The sequence below is a fragment of the Bison bison genome, unplaced genomic scaffold (assembly GCF_000754665.1).
Source record: "Bison bison bison isolate TAMUID 2011002044 unplaced genomic scaffold, Bison_UMD1.0 scf7180017864533, whole genome shotgun sequence".
Lineage (NCBI taxonomy): Eukaryota > Metazoa > Chordata > Mammalia > Artiodactyla > Bovidae > Bison > Bison bison.
In genome coordinates, this window is record NW_011495082.1 from 14,493,920 (window position 1) to 14,513,519 (window position 19,600).

At 37.4% G+C, this 19,600-nt stretch overlaps 1 long non-coding RNA gene across 2 annotated transcripts in view; it reads right to left on the minus strand.

Moving 5' to 3' along the window:
* Positions 1 to 19,575, minus strand: part of LOC104982548 — a 195,847-nt gene extending 176,272 nt beyond the window's left edge. For both annotated transcript variants that reach the window (XR_824526.1, XR_824527.1), the window contains exon 1: positions 19,264 to 19,575. This is a non-coding gene — a long non-coding RNA (uncharacterized LOC104982548). The remainder of the gene's footprint in view (positions 1 to 19,263) is intronic.
* Between the last annotated feature and the right edge of the window lie 25 nt (positions 19,576 to 19,600).

Genomic DNA, 19,600 nt, shown 5'->3' on the forward strand with positions numbered 1-19,600 from the left:
CTGATGTTCAAGCTAGTTTTAGAAAAGGCAGAGGAACAAGAGATCAAATTGCCAACATCTGCTGGATCATCAAAAAAGCAAGAGAGTTCCAGAAAAATATCTATTTCTGCTTTATTGACTATGCCAAAGCCTTTGATTGTGTGGATCACAATAAACTGTGGAAAATTCTTCAAGAGATGGGAATACCAGAATACCTGACCTCCCTCTTGAGAAACCTATATGCAGGTCAGGAAGCAACAGTTACAACTGGATATGGAATAACAGACTTGTTCCAAATAGGAAAAGGAGTATGTCAGGGCTGTATATTGTCACTCTGCTCATTCAACTTATATGCAGAGTACATTATGAGAAACACTGAGTTGGAAGAAGCACAAGCTTCAGTGAAAGATAAATTTTAAGCTTGTTGTAATAATCAAAGTCTCAGCTATTATATTTTGACTTGATTTTCTACATTACTTAAGCCCAATAAAATCACTTTAAATACTTTTTCATGAGGATTATGCCTGGACCAACATATATGGAGAGTTTATTAAATCACCTTGGAGATATAAAATAATAGTTTTTTGTTCTATTGTGTGTGCATGCTTTGCCACTTTAGTTGTGTCTACTTGCAACCCCATGGACGGTAGCCTTTCAGACTCCACTGTCTACTGAATTTTCCAGGCAAGAATACTGGAGTGGGTTTCCATGCCCTCCTCTGGACATCTCCCTGACCCAGGTATTGAACCTCAAGTCTCTTGCGTCTCCTGCACTACCAGCAGATTCTTTGCCACTGAACCACCAGGGAAGTCCTTTTTTTGTTCTATTAGATCACATAATTCTAATAATGCTAAACCATAAATTCATTTGTATAATATATTGTTTCAGATCACATGATACAGATTTGTGTGATGTACTTTAACACTGTGTATTATTATATTTTAAATCTAAAAGCTTTAAAATGCTAAGGATATTTAAATACTTTAGATATGACAACAGCCCTATTGCCTAATCAATCATGTACTTTTTATATTTCTATGCTATGTGAGGCAAAAGCTTCTAAACCACAATCTATACAACTTCTATTTTTCAAAGAGGAATTCTGCACATAAGTCATTCTCACACAGAAGCCTAACAAGTAGGCACATAGCATTTCACTGCTGAAAATCATGCTTTCACACAAGGCAGTCCAAAAAAGGTAATGAAAACTGCCGAGACAGTGTAAATCATTTCACTGAATTCAAACTTAGTGGGTTAGAAACTTGAAGTGACTTTTTATTTTTTCTGCTTTTTGCCTTCAACTATCCTCTCTCAAGTCTGTCATTTTCTACCTTTAAGGACATCTTTGAGTCCACAGCAGGACAGGAGCAATAGTGTGCTCTAAATAAACCTGAAGAGTGTCTTATCTTCATTTGTCCTCAGCTCTCCCTGAAAACATAGTACTTAGGCCTCCCTGCCCTCACTTTTGGTTCCAATTCTGATGTGAAAACATGGAAATTATGAATAAAATTAGTAACCTATTGCCAGTTACAAGTAAGACCAATCACCACCCTGGAATATTGGTTTTCGAAAAGCAATCATACTAACCTCACAGTATAAAATTCTTTTTTTTTAATTTTATTTTATTTTTAAACTTTACATAATTGTATTAGTTTTGCCAAATATCAAAATGAATCCACCACAGGTATACATGTGTTCCCCATCCTGAACCCTCCTCCCTCCTCCCTACCCATACCATCCCTCTGGGTCGTCCCAGTGCTCTAGCCCCAAGCATCCAGTATCGTGCATCAAACCTGGACTGGCAACCCGTTTCTTACATGATATTTTACATGTTTCAATGCCATTCTCCCAAATCTTCCCACCCTCTCCCTCTCCCACAGAGTCCAATTCTTAATGCAATTATTGTTTCTTTTAACTGAGAAATCTATCCTTTAAAGCCAATCTAATATTTTTCTGAAATAAATCTGTTTAAAGTTCAAGGAAAGTTTTCTGAAATACATGAGTCATTTTTTTTTTTTTTTTTTTGCCATTTAAAGTTATTTAGAAAATGAGCTCATTTGAGTGTTTGAGTTTCCCCCATTTCCCCTGTCCCTATCAGCACAAAGTGAAAGTGAAAGTGAAGTCGCTCAGTCTTGTCCAACTCTGTGGGACCCCATGGGCTGTAGCCCACCACACTCCTCCACCCACGGGATTTCCCAAGCAAGAGTACTGGAGTGGGTTGCCATTGCCTTCTCCAGGGGATCTTTCCAATCCAAGGATTGAACCCAGGTCTCCTGAATTGTAGGCAGACACTTTACCATCTGAGCCACCAGGGAAGTCCATCAACACAAAGAGCTTATCAATATTCTCTATTCCGAAAATCAAAAACAAACAAAAACAGGAAAAAAAAGAATTTTATTTATTGTAACAAATGCTTGCAACAAATCTAATTTTCTGTAGAGCCATCTGGATGATAGAGACTTTAAACATCACATAATGAATTTTCAGAATTGTGGGTAACTTTAGTATATTACATAGGACACAGATCATGTGTGTTTATATTTATAAATTTGCAGTTAAATTGATAAAACTTGAGCCAGAGACATAAGTCGCCTAAAGACTAATTAGTGAAGATATGCTAGAGGAAAAATGTCTTAGATTCGAAGGGAGGAATAGGCTCAAGGAAGAATTTAAACCTGGTGTGATCTCTTTGGAGAAGAACCAAAGAGAAGACTACATCAGGATTAACAGAACGAATATGGAGGTGAGAGGATCCAGAGATAAAACCTCAGATTCTTTCAGATTGGCTGCTAACAATATAACTTCCTAGTGCCCCCTCTCCGCTTCCAATAGTGCTATCTCTAAAATCAAAGTATTTCTTTTCCTGAACATGGTGGAAGAGAGAGATGGGGAAGAATGGGAGTGACTATTCATGACAATGACAAGACTGGACAATGACAAGTTGGACAAGACTATTCATGACAATGAGAAAATGTCATTTTCATATTCCTGAATATGACAAACTCACAGACACAGATGGAGAAGTGGGGGTGACTTGGGGCTCACTGGCTGTTCCCAAGCATTCAAGCCCCAAAAGACTATTGTCAGCTCTAGACTTTCTCTCCTTACTTATTAAAAAAAATTATCTTTTGGCTTATCAGGGAAATAGAAAACCAGCACAAACTTTGTACATTTCTTAAACTAATATATCTTCTTTGTACTTTAATAAATCAGTTTTACAAGTGAAATTTTAAAAATTGAAATCACTTGATAAATACATATTTTTCAAATATATATTTTTCACTATTTCTTGTATCCTTTCTGATGAACAGTTTTCTGCATTGGCATTTTTATTACTGAGTGAACTAAATTCTAAAATTCTCCTAATGTATTCCCTAGACATATACTTCTACCTTTAACAGAAGATCTCTCTCTAGTGACCTCAGATGAATTTTTAACACTTAGCTTTAATTTTAATATGCCAAGAATCTGAAGTTTGCAGACACTTAAGATCTGTCTCTCCAAAGTATAATTCTGCAAGATTCTTTTCCAGAATGAGATTAAATTTCCCAGACTCAAGTATTTCCTCCTTCATATCACTTTTCACTAATTATATATATAGTATTTCTGGGAAAGACTTTTCATCACTATGTTTTACAAAGAACTTTAAACTCATTGTGCTTTACAAAAAATAAAATTCTTAATGGTTGTCTCAGATATTAAATATTTGAAAATTCAAAATATTTAAAAACCTAGCTTAACTAGAAGCTGCATTTACTCTTATAGGCATTCTTGTTCGCATCTCATTTAAAAATTTTATCTTTCAATTTAAAATTCTTAAGAACAGAGAATTTTAGAAACACAAAAATCTGACTCATATAATATCGTCCTGCTTTGTTAAAAGTATTCTGTGAAGGCAGTATTTTTATGTAAAATTACCTAACACTCGGATTTGTCAATATATAACACAGAAGCATTTCACACAATTAGGCATTATTGTTTTAATCTGTTTGGGGAAATTGTTCTAAGGAGAAATCTATACTAGACTTATGGGATTTAGATTTAAGAAAATAAAATTAAGATCCTGTATTCATTCAGTAATTTTGTTTACTGGTTTTCATTATAGCATTGGTGATTTTGTACCCGTGTTGTATGTAACTGCCATGTGTGTTCTCAGTTGCTTAGTCATATCTGACTCTTTGTGATCCATATACATTATTATTATTACTATTTACTGTTTTTCTTTATAGAGTCTGGTAGAGAAGTATGCAAATTCGAGTCAAATAAAATCCAGTAATGCAGTTGAAGTTAGCTAATGCAGACTACATTACATGAAATAGTTTTATTAGTTATTTAGTCAGATGGGTGAAGAGATCAAAAAATGGATTTTATTTATTTTAACCATCTGTAAATTTTTAACCCAATGTTGTACAACAGCATAGTCGTCATTTATTTTCATACAGTAATTCCTCTTTTTTAAAAATGTAGTCCAACTTTAGTTTTACTGAGTCTATGTTACTGTATTAGTTCCTTCATTTCACTGTGAGGGCCTAAAGTTTGGGACTATGTCTTGGTTATCATATCAGTGTGTTAACACAATAGCTCATCCACGGAGCTAATATTATTTGATATTGCTTAAAAAGCAAGTAAAGCACAACATATCAGTATAAGAAAACAACTAAGGGAAAATGTAAGAGCACAGTATCAGAAAACAGAATGGTATGAAAATATCTTGGAAAAATTCCACAACTGGAAAATAAAATGCAGTCTGTTATTTAAAAGAAAAACAAAACAACCAAATGAATGAAAGCAGACAAACCTAGAAAAGCAAAAAATGAAACAAAACTTACGGTCACTATCCACTCCTCATCTTGGTTTCTATCATTTTTTTTTCTTTCAATATTTATATCAGCTTCAGCTACACCCTAGATGACATGGGAGAAAACCTGAGTGTGTTTTTACATTTTAACCATTCAAAAAACATTCCCAGGTATGAGTGCAATCTTAGTGCTAGTTTCAAATTCATTGCAATGAATGCTGAACGGCTTACACTGGGTCAGGTGCCCACCTCAAGCTTGCCAGCCGTGGATGAAAAGTGGGGTCAGCCTGCCTGATGACCATGGGAGTGTGAATGTGAACATCTCTCAAAAAGGGGATATTGAAGATGTTCATTTAGTGCTCATACAGGTTTGATCAATTCAAAGGATGAATGAATGAACGAACACATGAATGAATCACACTAAAGCATAAAATCTACTTTAAAAGTTCTCTTCCATAAGCTCTGATTGATACATTCATGAAGGTAAAGCATTTTTCCCCTGGTGATAAGCAACATAATAATTAAATCAGTATCTCAAGGTTGACATCATTCTTGGATACTTGTTTTCTTTCCTTTTCCTCTGCTGTATTTGCTTTAACTGTAAAGTACAGAACTGGCTTTTCATCATCGTTTCTTTTGCTGTGAGAGAATATGCAGTTTTCACATGACAGGATGTTCAGTGTATGTTTTTAGAACTGTTCTATTTATTAGCATCCTCCAGTAATTCAAGCTGAACAAAGTCATTTGTTCTAAAAAAAAGATAGGAACTGTGCAGATACTAAATAATGGAATTCCCAGTTTGTACTTCCTGTAACTGTCTTCATTTAGTGATGTTTTCTCACACAGACCCAGTAAGACACATGAAAATTTTAATTAGTTCAGTTCAGTAACTCAGTCAGGTATGACTCTTTGAGACCTCATGGACTGCACCACGCCAGGCCTCCCTGTCCATCACCAACTCCAGGAGCTTGCTCAAACTTATATCCATCGAATTGGTAATGTCGTCCAACCATCTCATCCTCTGTCGTCCCCTTCTCCTCCTGTCTTCAATCTATCCCAGTATCAATGTCTTTTCCAATGAATCAACTCTTCACATCAGGTGGCCAAAGTATTGCAGGTTCAGCTTCAGCATCAGTCCTTCCAATGAATATTCAGGACTGATTTAAGATTGACTGGTTTGATTTCCTTTCAGTCCAAGGGACTCTCAAGAGTCTTCTCCAACACCACAGTTCAAAAGCATCAATTATTCAGTGCCAAGCTTTCTTTGTGGTCCAACTCTCACATCCATACATGACTACTGGAAAAACCATAGCTTTGACTAGAGGGACCTATGTCGGCAAAGTAATGACTCTGCTTTTTAATATGCTGTCTAGGTTGGTCATAGCTTTTCTTCCAAGGAGCAAGCATCTTTTAATTTCATGGCTGCAGTCACCATATGCAGTGATTTTGGAACCAAGAAAATAAAGTCTGTCACTGTTTCCATTGCTTTCCCATCTATCTGCCATGAAGTGATGGGACCAGATGCCATGATCTTAGTTTTCTGAATGTTGAGTTTTAAGCCAGCTTTTTCACTCTCCTCTTTCACTTTCATCAAGAGGCTCTTTAGATCCTTTTTGCTTTCTGCCATAAGGGTGGTGTCATCTGCATATCTGAGGTTATTGATATTTCTCCCAGCAATCTTGATTCCAGCTTGTGCTTCATCCAGCCTTTCACATGATGTACTCTGCGTATAAGTTAAATAAGCAGGGTGACAATATACAGCCTTGATGTACTTCTTTCCCGATTTGGAACCAGTCTATTGTTCCATGTCTGGTTCTAACTGTTGCTTCTTAACCTGCACACAGGTTTCTCAGGAGGCAGGTCAGGTGGTCTGGTATTCCCATCTCTTGAAGAATTTTCCATAGTTTGTTGTGATCCACACAATCAAAGGCTTTGGTGTAGTCAATGAAGCAGATGTTTTTCTTGAACTCTCTTGCTTTTCCGGTGACCCAGTGGATGTTGAATAGTCCTATACATATCCTGTAAGTTTTCAAAGGTCTTTCTTGAGGCTGCAGTGCAGTAAGCCAAGTGTAAGGTAAATGTTTTCCATAGAAACATAAGTAACACCAAGCCAAGAATTAAATTAATAAGTAGACCGAATACATAAGCAGAAGAGTGATGCTGGATAAATATTTCAACTGCATCATGAGCTTGTGATCATTTATTTGATATGAAAAGCTATGTGGATGTACCACCTGGCTCCATTTAGAAGTTTAGGCTAATTTCTTCTGCCTCCACCTTAGGGGGTTTCCCTGGTGGCTCAGCCCATAAAGAATCACCTGTAATGTGGGAGACCTGGGTTTGATCCCTGGGTTGGGAAAATCCCCTGGAGAAGGGAAGGGCTATCCACTCCAGTATTCTTGCCTGGGGAATTCCATGGACAGAGGAGCCTGGCAGGCTATAGTCCATGGGGTCGCAAAGAGTTGGACATGACTTTCACTCTCACTTTCCACCTTTAGGACCTGCTCAGCAGATTAATACACATTCTGGGGGCATTCCTGAGGATACAGGTAGGTTGCCATCACAGTTTATTGTACTGTACCCTTTCTACAAAATCAAAATTAGGAAGTTGCAACAGTGTTTGTGGGAAAGAAATACTTCCTTGAAGATCTACTCAGACTTCCTTTCTCAGTATGCCTATGCTGACTGCTGAAGGTGATCATGAGTATAGATAACCTTATTAGATATCTAAGAATAATTAATAATTAATAATCAATTACTAGCATATCCTTATTAGCATAATAGGGTTTCCTTATTAGCACTGTAGCAAAACATATAATAAATATATTTGATGATAATTTTTAAAGGAAAACTCTTATTTTCTTTACAGCAAATTTAGATATTTACTCAATGTTTCTTATCATCCTGACACCTTGTCATCCTTTGAGATGAACATTATGGAGATGCTACATCATTTTCAGCTTTAAAGATGAGTTTATTTGATATAACAGGAAGAATCATTCACTGCTATGAATACTAACTATGCCAAAAGTGGTCTTCAGACCAGTTACAACTTTCATTATGGCTTAAATGATTTTTAATGGTATCTTACTCATAAAATCAAACTTTGTTGTGTGTATCCAATAGTTATAGTAAGTCCATTTATGACAAGGAAAAGATATTAATTTAATTTAAAAATTTTTTCCTAACAGAAGTTCTAATTTTTAAAAATCTGAACCCCTTACAGATGTAGGAAGTAAATCCATATTATCCAAATGTTTCCTGAGGGATAGCACTAGTGACAAACTAGAAAACACTGCATGGTACAAAAAGGCCCCGTTTTAAAAATCAAGAGGTTTGAATTTCAGTCCTGCCTATGGTAATTTTTCCCACTAAAAATATTATACAACCTCTATAGACATCCCTTTTCTCTTCAACAAAATATAGGGGATTACACTTAATTCTTTGTAAGTATGTAAGAACTCTAAGGCTCTATAGATACATGAAAGTCTATTTAGTGTTTATTTTTTTCCTTCAAATAATGGAGTTTGATTAACTCAAAGAATTTGCACTACATCTTTCCATCTTCTTTATTCCTCAGCAAGCTGTGATATATGAATAAAAGAAACATTATTACTACTATTCAAAATAAGAAGTCTTACTTTTTAAATTCATTCTGTATATTCACCTATATTTACTCAACACCAACCACATGCAGGAACACTTGTTAAATCCCTAGGCAGATACACATTCTTGTCCTCGTACAGTTTACACCGAAGTTTTATACTGCCTATCAATGAGTTCTACAGCTTACACATATGTTTTATTTGGTATGCAGTGCTGGCTGAATACTGTTTGTTATTTAGATATTTTTATTTATTTTCTTCACTAATGGAAAAGTGATATCATTAAATATATGAATTTCTGGTTTACTTTGAGAAATCAATTTATGCCTTCTAATCTTATATAATAAAAACTGACTAAAAACAAGTAACAACATCTGCTTTTAGACAGCACCATCATTCTCTGGTTGATTATATAAGCATCTACCTATCCAACCCCAGCCTCATTTAGTTTTAATCCCTGGCCTACAAACATAAAAGTAATTAGGAAAATATCTCACTGAGAGAAGCCATACTGAGCTAAATATGCTATGAGAGCTTCATGTTACTGTTACGATAGTCAATTATATACCTAACAAATGAATCTGTCAGGAGACAGGTATAAAGGAGGGGATAAAGAAAAAGCACAAACAGTTGATAAACTTGTGAGAGTCAAGGATATAAGACAATTTGATCATTTAGTTTATAAGACATTTGGCAGCATATGAATTAATGTTTGTGTTAGGCTATTTATAAATTCAGTCCAGGGAAATTCTATGCAGGCACATTTCAAATATTAACAATACTGGGGTAAATTCTGGCCGTTTCTTCATTTTTGAATTCTACCAAAGTGTTTAAATATAAATAAATGCCTTCAGGACAAACTTAAAGAACTGATAGCAAAGAAGGAAGAACTCTAAAGAGAATAGTAATATTTAGCTGAATGAAAGGAGGAGACAAAGAGAAGGGGATGATGTACATAGAAAGAGTTGTTGTTGTTATTGTTTAGTCACTAAGTCATGTCCAACTCTTTGCAAACCTATGGACTGTACCCTGCCAGACTCCTTGGTCCATGGGATTTCCCAGGCAAGGGTACTGGAGTGGATTGCCATTTCCTTCTCCAACAGATCTCCCCTACCCAGGGATCAAACCTGCATCTTCTGCAATGGCAGGCAGATTCTTTACCTCTGAGCCACATAGGGAGAAAAAGAATATAAAAATCATGCAAGACAATAAATGATACTGTAAGTGCTGCAGTAGTAAACAATCCACCTGCCAATGCAGGAAATACAAGAGAAGCAGAAGATGCCTGCAATGAGGAAGATCCCTGGGTTCGATCCCAGGGTCGGAAAGACCCCTTGGAGAAGGAAATGGCAACCCATTCCAGTATTCTTGCCTAAAAAATTCCATGGACAGTGGAGCCTCGCGGCAGGGCTGCAGCTGGACAGCACTGAGCATGCACACATTGTACTAGCACTACATGGCAATTTGTTTTGCTATCAGCTAAAAATATTCAGGAAAATAAAATAATTTTAGTTTAGAAGGTAGTATTATTCTAAAAAGGTATGTAAATACTTCTTGTGTTTGGCTGCATCTTTTTGTTTTCCTACAATTTTTAAACTCCATTTACTATTAAAAAATCAAAAACTTTTGAAACAACCTAATGATCCATCAATGAGGACTTGATTAAAATAATGTGCTTATTATGGAAAACTTCCACAGGTTCTTTGCTAGCTCAGACAGTAAAGAATCTGCCTGCAATGCAGGAGACCCAGATTGGATTCCCGGGTCAGGAAGAAACCCCTGGAGAAGGGAATGGCTACCCACTCCAGCATTCTTGACTGGAGAAATCCATAGACAGAGGAGCCTGGCGGGCTACAGTCCATCAGTTCGTACAGAGTCGGACATGACTGAGCAACTTTCACTTCACTTCACTATGGAAAACTTTGTAGTAATAAAACCACAGCTGACCTATCTTTCACTTTGTGAGCCTAAGGCTCACAGTACACATAGGAATCCATGAAAACATGTTAATTTAAATTTCAAGAAATAACAGTAATAAATAATAATCATTCCAGCTTTGATTATATTCATCTTTATACCAACACATAGTTGGTACCAACACGAAGTCATAAAATAGAACTTTATTATTATTGCTATTATTACTATTATCGTTACTATTATTCATGAAGAAAGGGACCAAAGAAGGCAAAAAAGCCTACGGCTCACAAAAAATTCACAGTTCAGAAGTGAATAAAACATTATGACAAATTTCATATAATATACTGATATGGAATGATCACTAAGGTATTTTAAAAAATAATACCAACCAAAAACAAAGTACCAGACTGTATGTAAAGAACACTACCATCTTGTTTGTGTTCAAAATGACACTTTTATATAACTTATATACATATGTTTATCTCTGGAAGCTGCATGAAAAACAAGATATTTTTAGGCTTTGAAAGAGGAGCTGTTTATTTGGTGAGTAGGGATGGAAGACAGTTTTCCAGTAAATATCTTTTTATACATTTTGAATTTTGAACCATATAAACTTACTATGCTCAAATATTTTTAAATATTCAAAAATTTTAACCATTTTTAATATATAAATAGTTTCAGCTATTCACAGAAAATGTTTATTAATAAAAACTAGGTTTTCATCATATGGAAGCAATGGATCATTAGGAAGCATTTTTCTCTCATGAATGGCATTAAGTATATCTTTCCAAATTAAAGAGCCACTTTAAAATACAACTATGGCTATCCAGATATCATACGCTCTTTCTGGAATGAAACAAACAAGTATAGTGTCTCCAGCAAATTCCAAGTTGGGTTCTAGCTCTATCAAAGAATGGCAAGATCTGTTCACAAAGGTTTACATATTTAATGGCCTTGGTGGATCTGGTTTCTTTTATGAGGTGCCCATCCTGTTTCTCACCTTTAAGACATAAACTGCATTCCCTCCTCTAACCTGCTAATATCAACCACCAAAGACTATATCGCACCAAAGAGGCCCTAGGGAAGAGTTGCGGACATATCACTTACAGATTACAAACGTCATGACCCTTTCATCCCAGTGACCGTTCGTGCCTCAGTAAATTCCCACTGCCCCATAAGTGCAGTTTTTTACCCACTTGGTAACACTCATACTAAGGAAGATTCTGCTGTGCAGTAGGCATATAAAACCAGTCAAAACTGCTTTATTTCACACAATAATCTCATTCCTTCTTCCCCTCAAAACGGATACTGACTTTTGCTTTTAGGTTCACTGCCAATACACTATCCCTCACCTCAGGAATACTAAATTGCTGCATAGGATGAAATGTGAACTAGTATAACCCTCCTCTCTGAGGCCCAACCATCTCCCAAGTGATGATGCAAACCATGGGAGACAAAGGTATTCTAGCCCTACTTCACAGTGGCTCTGGTCTCAAACATCACCCTCCTGTGTTCCTACCTGTATTGACCACAGTACTGGGTTTACTTTCTACAGCTATTAATATTATTCATTGGGTTGGGTGATCAGCTACAGTCAGTGAAATCATTCATCAGTTAGTACTGCCTCAGCTCTATCCACTTCAGCTTTTTAAACAAGTGACACAAGAAAATATTTTTTTAATCTTCAAGGCAGAGAAACTCTGTATACCCAATACCCTAAAATGAGAGCATCAACACACATTCCCTTAAGAAATAATTCATGGGCAAAGATGCATAAAATATTTAATCAAAATAATACACTAGTGGTATTTTTAATAAATACAGATATGCAGATGATACCACTCTAATGGCAGAAAGTGAAAAGGAACTCAAGAGAAAAATCTGGGAGATAGTGAAGGACAGGGGAACCTGGCATACTGCAGTCCATGGGGTCCTCTCACAAAGAGTCAGACACGACAAATGTTATTACAATAACAAATGTTATTACATCATTAGTAATAACAGTGTTCTAGCTATAGGGAAATTGTCCAATATAGTAAATACATAAAAGAAATTAAAATTCATGTTTACAGATACCTTTGTGACAAATAAAGTATCATTTATGACATAAATATAAAAATAGAATATAAATTACATATAGTCTATTGTTCTGATTGGGCTTCCCAGGTGGCTCAGTGGTAAAGAAACCAGCTACCAATAGAGGAGACACAGGTTTGATCCCTGGGTTAGGAAGATCCCCTGGAATAGGAAATGGCAACATGCTCCAGTATTCTTGCCTGGAAAACTCCATGGACAGATAAGCCTGGCAGGCTACAGTCCATAGGGTAGAAAAGGGTCTGAGCAACTGAGCATGCAAGCATTGTTCTAAATATATAAGCAAAGATTGAAGGCAGGAGAAGGGGACAACAGAGGATGAGATGGTTGGATGGCATCACCGACTTGATGGATATGAGTTTGAGCAAGTTCCAGGAGTTGGTGATGAACAGGGAAGCCTGGCATGCTGCAGTCCATGGGGGTCACAAAGAGTTGGACATGACTGAGCGATTGAACTGAACTGAATACATATATACACACAGGCACATATACAATCCTGGGATATTGAAATGACACTCTTAGGGTGGTACAATTATTTTGTCGATAAGTTTCTAAACCTCAGTGGTATCAATGTATCACATTTATTATTTTTAAAAAATGCAATTTTCATGATCTACTGTAAGAAATAAATGACAAAGGTATACTTTTATTTGGTGCTATTTATATTATCTTTTATAGATATAACTTCTATTTATTATTTTTTGCTGGCTGCTCTAAGAATATTTCTCTGTATTATAATTGTTACAATGCCTATTTAGCAACAATATTGGGTCACTTCAATTTTCACTCCTACCCTTAGTAGTTACTACTTCATAAACCCTCTTTCACACTTAACATTTCGCACCTCATACTTAACAAATGCAATAGCCTTAGGAGAGCACGATTCTATTTATAAACATCCCACTTCTAACCTTTAGGAGCTTCCTACCTCATGAATCCCTTTTCACACCTGACATTTCAAACTTCACGTCACATATCATATTGCACAAATGGGAAAGAGTCTATTTCCATTTACTTCACCTCCTTTGTCTTTTACCTTTAAGTTCTATTGCCATGTTTTTACATGCACATACATCATAAACATGGCCTTACACAAAGCACTGCATTCAAGAAAATTAGGGAGAAATAAAAATAGGTTTTTGTATTTACACAGTGATTTTCCATTTCTGCTTGCCATTCTCTACTTTCTGTAAATAAAATTTTCCATCTTGTACCACTTCCATTCAGCCTGAAAAACATCTGTGGTTTAGTCTGTTGGAAATGAGTTTCCTCAGATTTCACCTGCCTGAAAACATCTTTGACTTTTTTTTTTTTTTAAGAAGATAACTTAACTGGATATAGAATTCGAGGCTGATAACTTTTTAATTTCTTTTAGCACCCGAAAGATGCTACTGCTTCTGGTCTCCATTGTCTCAGATGAGAACTATGCCTTCATATGCGTTATTTTTCTTTGGTGTGTAATGCATCTTTTTCTTTGGCTCATTTCAAGATGTTCTAATTTGGACTCGATATTTGTGACTCTGTGTGACTCTGATATGCCTATATGTGCTATTCTTGGTATTTATCTTGCTTACTACTCTCTGATCTTCTTGGAACCATAAATCAAAGTTTTTTAATCATTTACCGAAATATTTTATTGCCTCATTATACTGCTTTTTCTTTTCGAGCTCCAGTGCATATATACTAAACTGTATAATACTTTCATGTAAGTTCCAAGTGTTTTGTTCTTTTCTTGAATCTTTCTATATCTCCTTTTTAGAGACTGTATAATTTCTGTTTATCTATTTGCAAGTCCCTGTAAATTGTGTGCTGTGTACTCAGTCATGTTTGACTCTGTGACTCCATGGACTTCAGCCTGCCAGGCTCCTCTGTTTATGGGATTTTCCAGGCAAGAATATTGGAATGGATTGCCATTTCCTACTCTAGAGAATCTTCCCAACCCGTGCTGGGAAGGGATCAAACCTGCGTCTCTTTTGTCTGCTTCATTGGCAGGCAGATTTTTCACCACTAGCGCTACTGGGAAGCCCCTTAGTAAACTGGTGAGATCCGATCTCAAACTCTTTCTCCTCTAAGAATCTTGTTAGAGCTTAGTTTCTAAGCTTTGTTAAAGTGAGTATAAAGAGGGCCTTTCTCTGGGTGTGGTCTTTATCATAAAGCAGTGATTCCATTTGATTTCCACTATGTTGGGAGGTGTTAAAGAGATCTATTCAGTATGTCTGGGCCCTAATTCCAAAGTCCCCAGCACTGTTTAATATCTAATGTCTCTGCTCTGCTCCCACCTCTGTAACAGCAAGTTTCTTATTAACTTCGTGTGGCCATGTCTGGTAGTACTATCCAGCTTTCAGTCAAGGATGTGTGGGGAACCTCTATATGAACTTCATGACCTCCACAGACTTTTTTCTTAACGCCCTGGCCCACAGACCCCAACCATTAAAAGCCTAGAACTCTGATCTCTGCCTCTTCAGATAAGAGAGACTTCCATATTCTGACTGAACTCCAGGTTCATGCACTATAGCTGGGAAATTTTCCACAGGCAGAGCTCCAGAGATACTCACCTCGTTTCTTTCCTCTCAGGAACCACAGCCCATTTACACAGTTGGTGTTTGTTTGTTTGTGTGTTTTAGATATTTAACCTTAACATTTATTCAGATTCCTACTTGTTTATGCAGTGCCTAGTCCGACAACACTGTTCCTTCTTATCTTGAATTACTGTTCTTTAGTGGTCCTCTGAAATTCCAACTCTTCCTTCACCTTCAAGATTTTTAGTGCATTCTCTCCACTTGTGATCAGTTCATAGTCCCTTTTCCTGACTACTGAACTTTTTCCTTTTGGACCTCAGGGTATACACAATCCACCTGATGTGGCAGTACCCTGCCATTTAAAAGTATAAGAGACTCCTTCTATCAGATGTCACTATGAATGACCATTACAGTTGAGACAACCTTCTACATTCCCTCTTCCTTAATGGGCAAGCAAGGAAATTCTGCCACCAGAGAACACTTATTTGAGCCTTGTTCTCTACTGCTGCTGCTACTGCTGCTAAGTTGCTTCAGCTGTGTCTGACTCTGTGCGACCCCATAGACGGCAGCCCACCAGGCTCTGCCATCCCTGGGACTCTCCAGGCAAGAACACTGGCGTGGGTTGCCATTGCCTTCTCCAATGCGTGAAAGTGAAGTCGCTCAGTCGTGTCCGACTCTTAGAGACCCCATGGACTGCAGCCTACCAGGCTCCTCCATCCATGGGATTTTCCAGGCAAGAGTACTGGAATGGGGTGCCATTGACGGAGCTAAAATTGATATGCCTATCAATATAAATGGCTCAGACAGTAAAGAATCTGCCTGCAATGTGGGAGACCTGGGTTCAATCCCTGGGTTGGAAACGGCAACCCACTCCAGTATTCTTGCCTGAAGAAATCCATGGACAAAGAAATCTGGGAGACTGCAGTCCATGGGGTCGCAACAAGTCAGACACGACTGAGCGACTTTCACATACACACATCAATATAAATGAAATCCCTATCAATATGAGTTGTCTTCTTTTTCCTTACTAACATAAATTTCTATAGGGAGTAGAATATGCCCATTTTAATACCAAAATTCTCAGATTACCAGAAGCTAGAAGAAGCCATGTGACATCTCTCTCTCCAATGAGATATGTGTCAAGGCCATCAGGTAGGACTTTGGGTAACCAGTAACTGTTTAAAAAGAAAAAATACATACATGGCTGCTCATTTCTCTTTATGCCTATCCTCCATCCCCTTTCTACTTATCCATAAGGCCAACTTAAATTTGTAACTCTCACCTTAACCAAAAACATGTGAAAAATAAATGCTTATTTGCTGTATGCCACTGATGTATTTTTCAATAGTGGTTACGCAGCATTATTCTAACAATAGCTGATTGAGACAATAAGCTAGACTCAAATCATGGAAGCCTACAACTAGGAGAAGACAAATGTAAGAGGGAATACTGACCTCTTCGGCTATAGTGCCTGAGTTTATTGCCCAGCTCTATTGCCTTTACTCACGCTGATTTTCACCAACTTGATTATCCTTTATTGTGGTTTCTTAATTGTAAATTAGGAACAATAATGGCAGAATTGTTTAGCATTTCATAACATGAGATCTGGTACACAACATATACTTAATTAATATGCAATATTATTATTCAATATGTGACCAGGGAGGGACAATTAGATTTTACTTAATAGGCCAGTGGTATTTTACACACTTCCATGGAAGACTCCTGTTCTGTCAGCTGGGGTGTTCCCTGATAAATCAGAATAATAGGGGTCTTTTCCTAGTATGCAGGTTAATTTAAGTAAGTATAACTTTTCTTCTCTTTTATGTTTTTAAATCTCTCCTGATTGATACAACTTGTTTGCAAGACAAAAACATGTAAATGAACACGTAGCATTATTATTAACAGAAAAAATTCAAAAACACCAATTAGTTGGGCATTCTGTCTTTTAAATAGGCATGTGTGCCCCAAATTGTCATTTTATATTATACAAGCAAAATACAATATTTTCTCCCAGGAAACTGGTTCCTAGTTCCTGCGATGGAATTAAAAATGTTTCATGACAGTTTACAAATAATACAGTATTATGCAAAAATCACAATAATTTCCAGCTTCTCTGCCTGCTTAAGATCTCAAGCAATTTAAAAATAATTCTTTGTCAGAAGCAGGGAACAGAAAAGAGCTGATTAACGACAGAGACATTAGGGAAATGGGGAAAAGCTGACAACATTTGGATATAGGTGGTGAGGGAATGGAGAGATTCTTAAATGTTAGTGCAAATAAAACTTACCCTGAGAGCTTAGTAAAAATGCATACAGAATCCATGTTCCCAATCCCCCAATTCTGGCTCAGAATTTCTAGAATAGTGACCTAGAACCAACATTTTTAACAAATTCCATTTCTGATTCTGATTCAAGTAGCTAGCTGAAGAAACACTAGAATGATTAGAATGATTAGAATGCTCTAATCACTTGGAATCATTAGTTTAACTCTGCTATTTCAGAATTATTTAGTACATTGCCATAACCAGTAAGCATGTTGCAGGTGGAAAGCTAAGGAGAAATGATGACTCCAAGATTTTACATCTGAACACCTGAGTAAAGAATAATGCCATTAATCAAGATGAGGAACACAATGGTAAAACGAGATATTGTAAGGAAGGAAAGATGGTGCTTTTGTTTTGTTTTTTGGTGTGCTGAATATTGGATTTTTTTGAGGAGTGGAAAGGAGTAGCATTAAATACTAACCTTCTTCCATGTAAGGCTCTGAATAAGATTGTGGATAAGGGAAAGAAGAAACCCAAGGAGCCACTTCATTATTGATAAATATCCAGGTTGGAAACTAAAATTAGTGTGTGTCACCAATGGTCTTTCTCACACTGGAACCCAGCATTAAGATGCCTAGTCCCGGCAATTCTACATGGGTTTGCATGAGTCTATTACCCACAAGCAGCTAGAAGAGACTATACTGACCATCTTACCTACAATAGTCCTTTACACAATTTTTACTATAGACTCTGTGCTTGTCATTTTTAACATCATGCACTTCAAAATAAGAATGAATGTGACGATTGTGTTATTTCCATTTGACCCTAAGGGCTATGAGAGCAAGGACGATATCTTGTTTACTGTTCAATACTCACAGTTCTGAAGGAGTAGAAAGTCTAAAAAAATTGTTGAATGAGGAAGTTTTTAAAAGAACAGATACTAATTTCAATTTCTGGTCTGTTGTTCTTGTTTATATCTGCTCACCCCAAAGTTCCACATTACTGATGTCAAAGTTAAACAGGCAGAGATTTATTCAAGACGATCACAACAGAAAAGGGGGGCCAGGACTCTGTCTGAACTCAACTCAACAGAAAGCTTAAGATATTTTAAGAGTAGGGAAACTCTTAGGTCAGTTCTGTTTACCCAAAGGAAATTCCGACTCTTTTTGACCCCATGTACTGTAGCCCACCAGGCTCCTCTGTCCATGGAATTTTCCAGGCAAGGATACTTGGGTGGGTTGCCATGTCCTTCTTCAGGGGATTTTCCCAATGCAGGGGTTGAATCTGGGTCTCCTGCACTGCAGGCGGATGCTTTACCATCTGAGCTACCAGGGAAGCCTTCACAAAGGAAAAGTAAAATTTCTCTAAGCTTCGTGATGGGAGGCAGTTTTACAACTTGAAACAAAGCGCCTGCCTAACTTAGGCTTCTCTGCTTCCAAGGAGACTGGGAGATAAGGGTGCTGTCTCCTTTTCTGACATTTTAAAAGGATGACTCCTAGTTCCTTAAGAAAGACAGCCCTGGGTTGTAACACGGGGAAGAACTTTTAAAAAGATTTATATCCCCAAAATGCAGAGAATCAATTACCAGTTATCAATACCTGTACCAATTATTGGTACAGTTACCAGTTCTCTAATGTAATGCTCTAAGGAAAGAGAGGTCAAGGACTTAGAGGCAGGAAAAAAATACCTAATAAAATGTGTATCTGGGCTGAGGGAAACGTCAAGGCTGTCTTTAATAAATGATTAGCTGTGTTTATGCAGTTTTGCACCAAAAAACTCAGAGTATGAGCTTCCAATCTTTCCCGGATTCTTCCTGCAAAGAGTTGCTGCACACTTGACACAACTCTGTTTCCTTTCTTTCTAGTGAGCCAAACGCCCTGTCTAGTAAAATGTGTACCTGAGCTGAGGTAAACGTCAAGGCGGTCTTTAACAAATGACTGGCTGTGTTTCTGCAGTTTTGCACCAACGAACTCAAATGATGAGCTTCCAATCTCTCCTGGTTTCTTCCTGCAAAGAGTAGCTGCACACCTGACACAACTGTTTACTTTCTAGTGACCTAACAACCCAGTCTAGCAAAATACGTACCTGAGCTGAGGGAAACGTCAAGGCGGTCTTTAATAAATAATTGGCTGTGTTTCTTCAGTTTTGCACCAACGAACTCAAATTACGAGCTTCCACTCTCTCCCGGATTCTTCCTGCAAAACTTTGCTGCACAGTTGAGACAACTCTCTTCCGGTTTGCTTTCCTTGTAGGGAGCCAACCGCAGGCTCCTTCCCCTCGCCTTCCGGAAGTGCGCGGCGCGCAGACGGCCTCGCGCTCCTGACGTCACGGAACGCGCCAGCCCCGGAAGGTTAGCAACCGGGAGCGTCCCTAGTAGCAGGGGGCCGCTGAGATGTACGAACTTCCGGTTGTCGACGGCAGC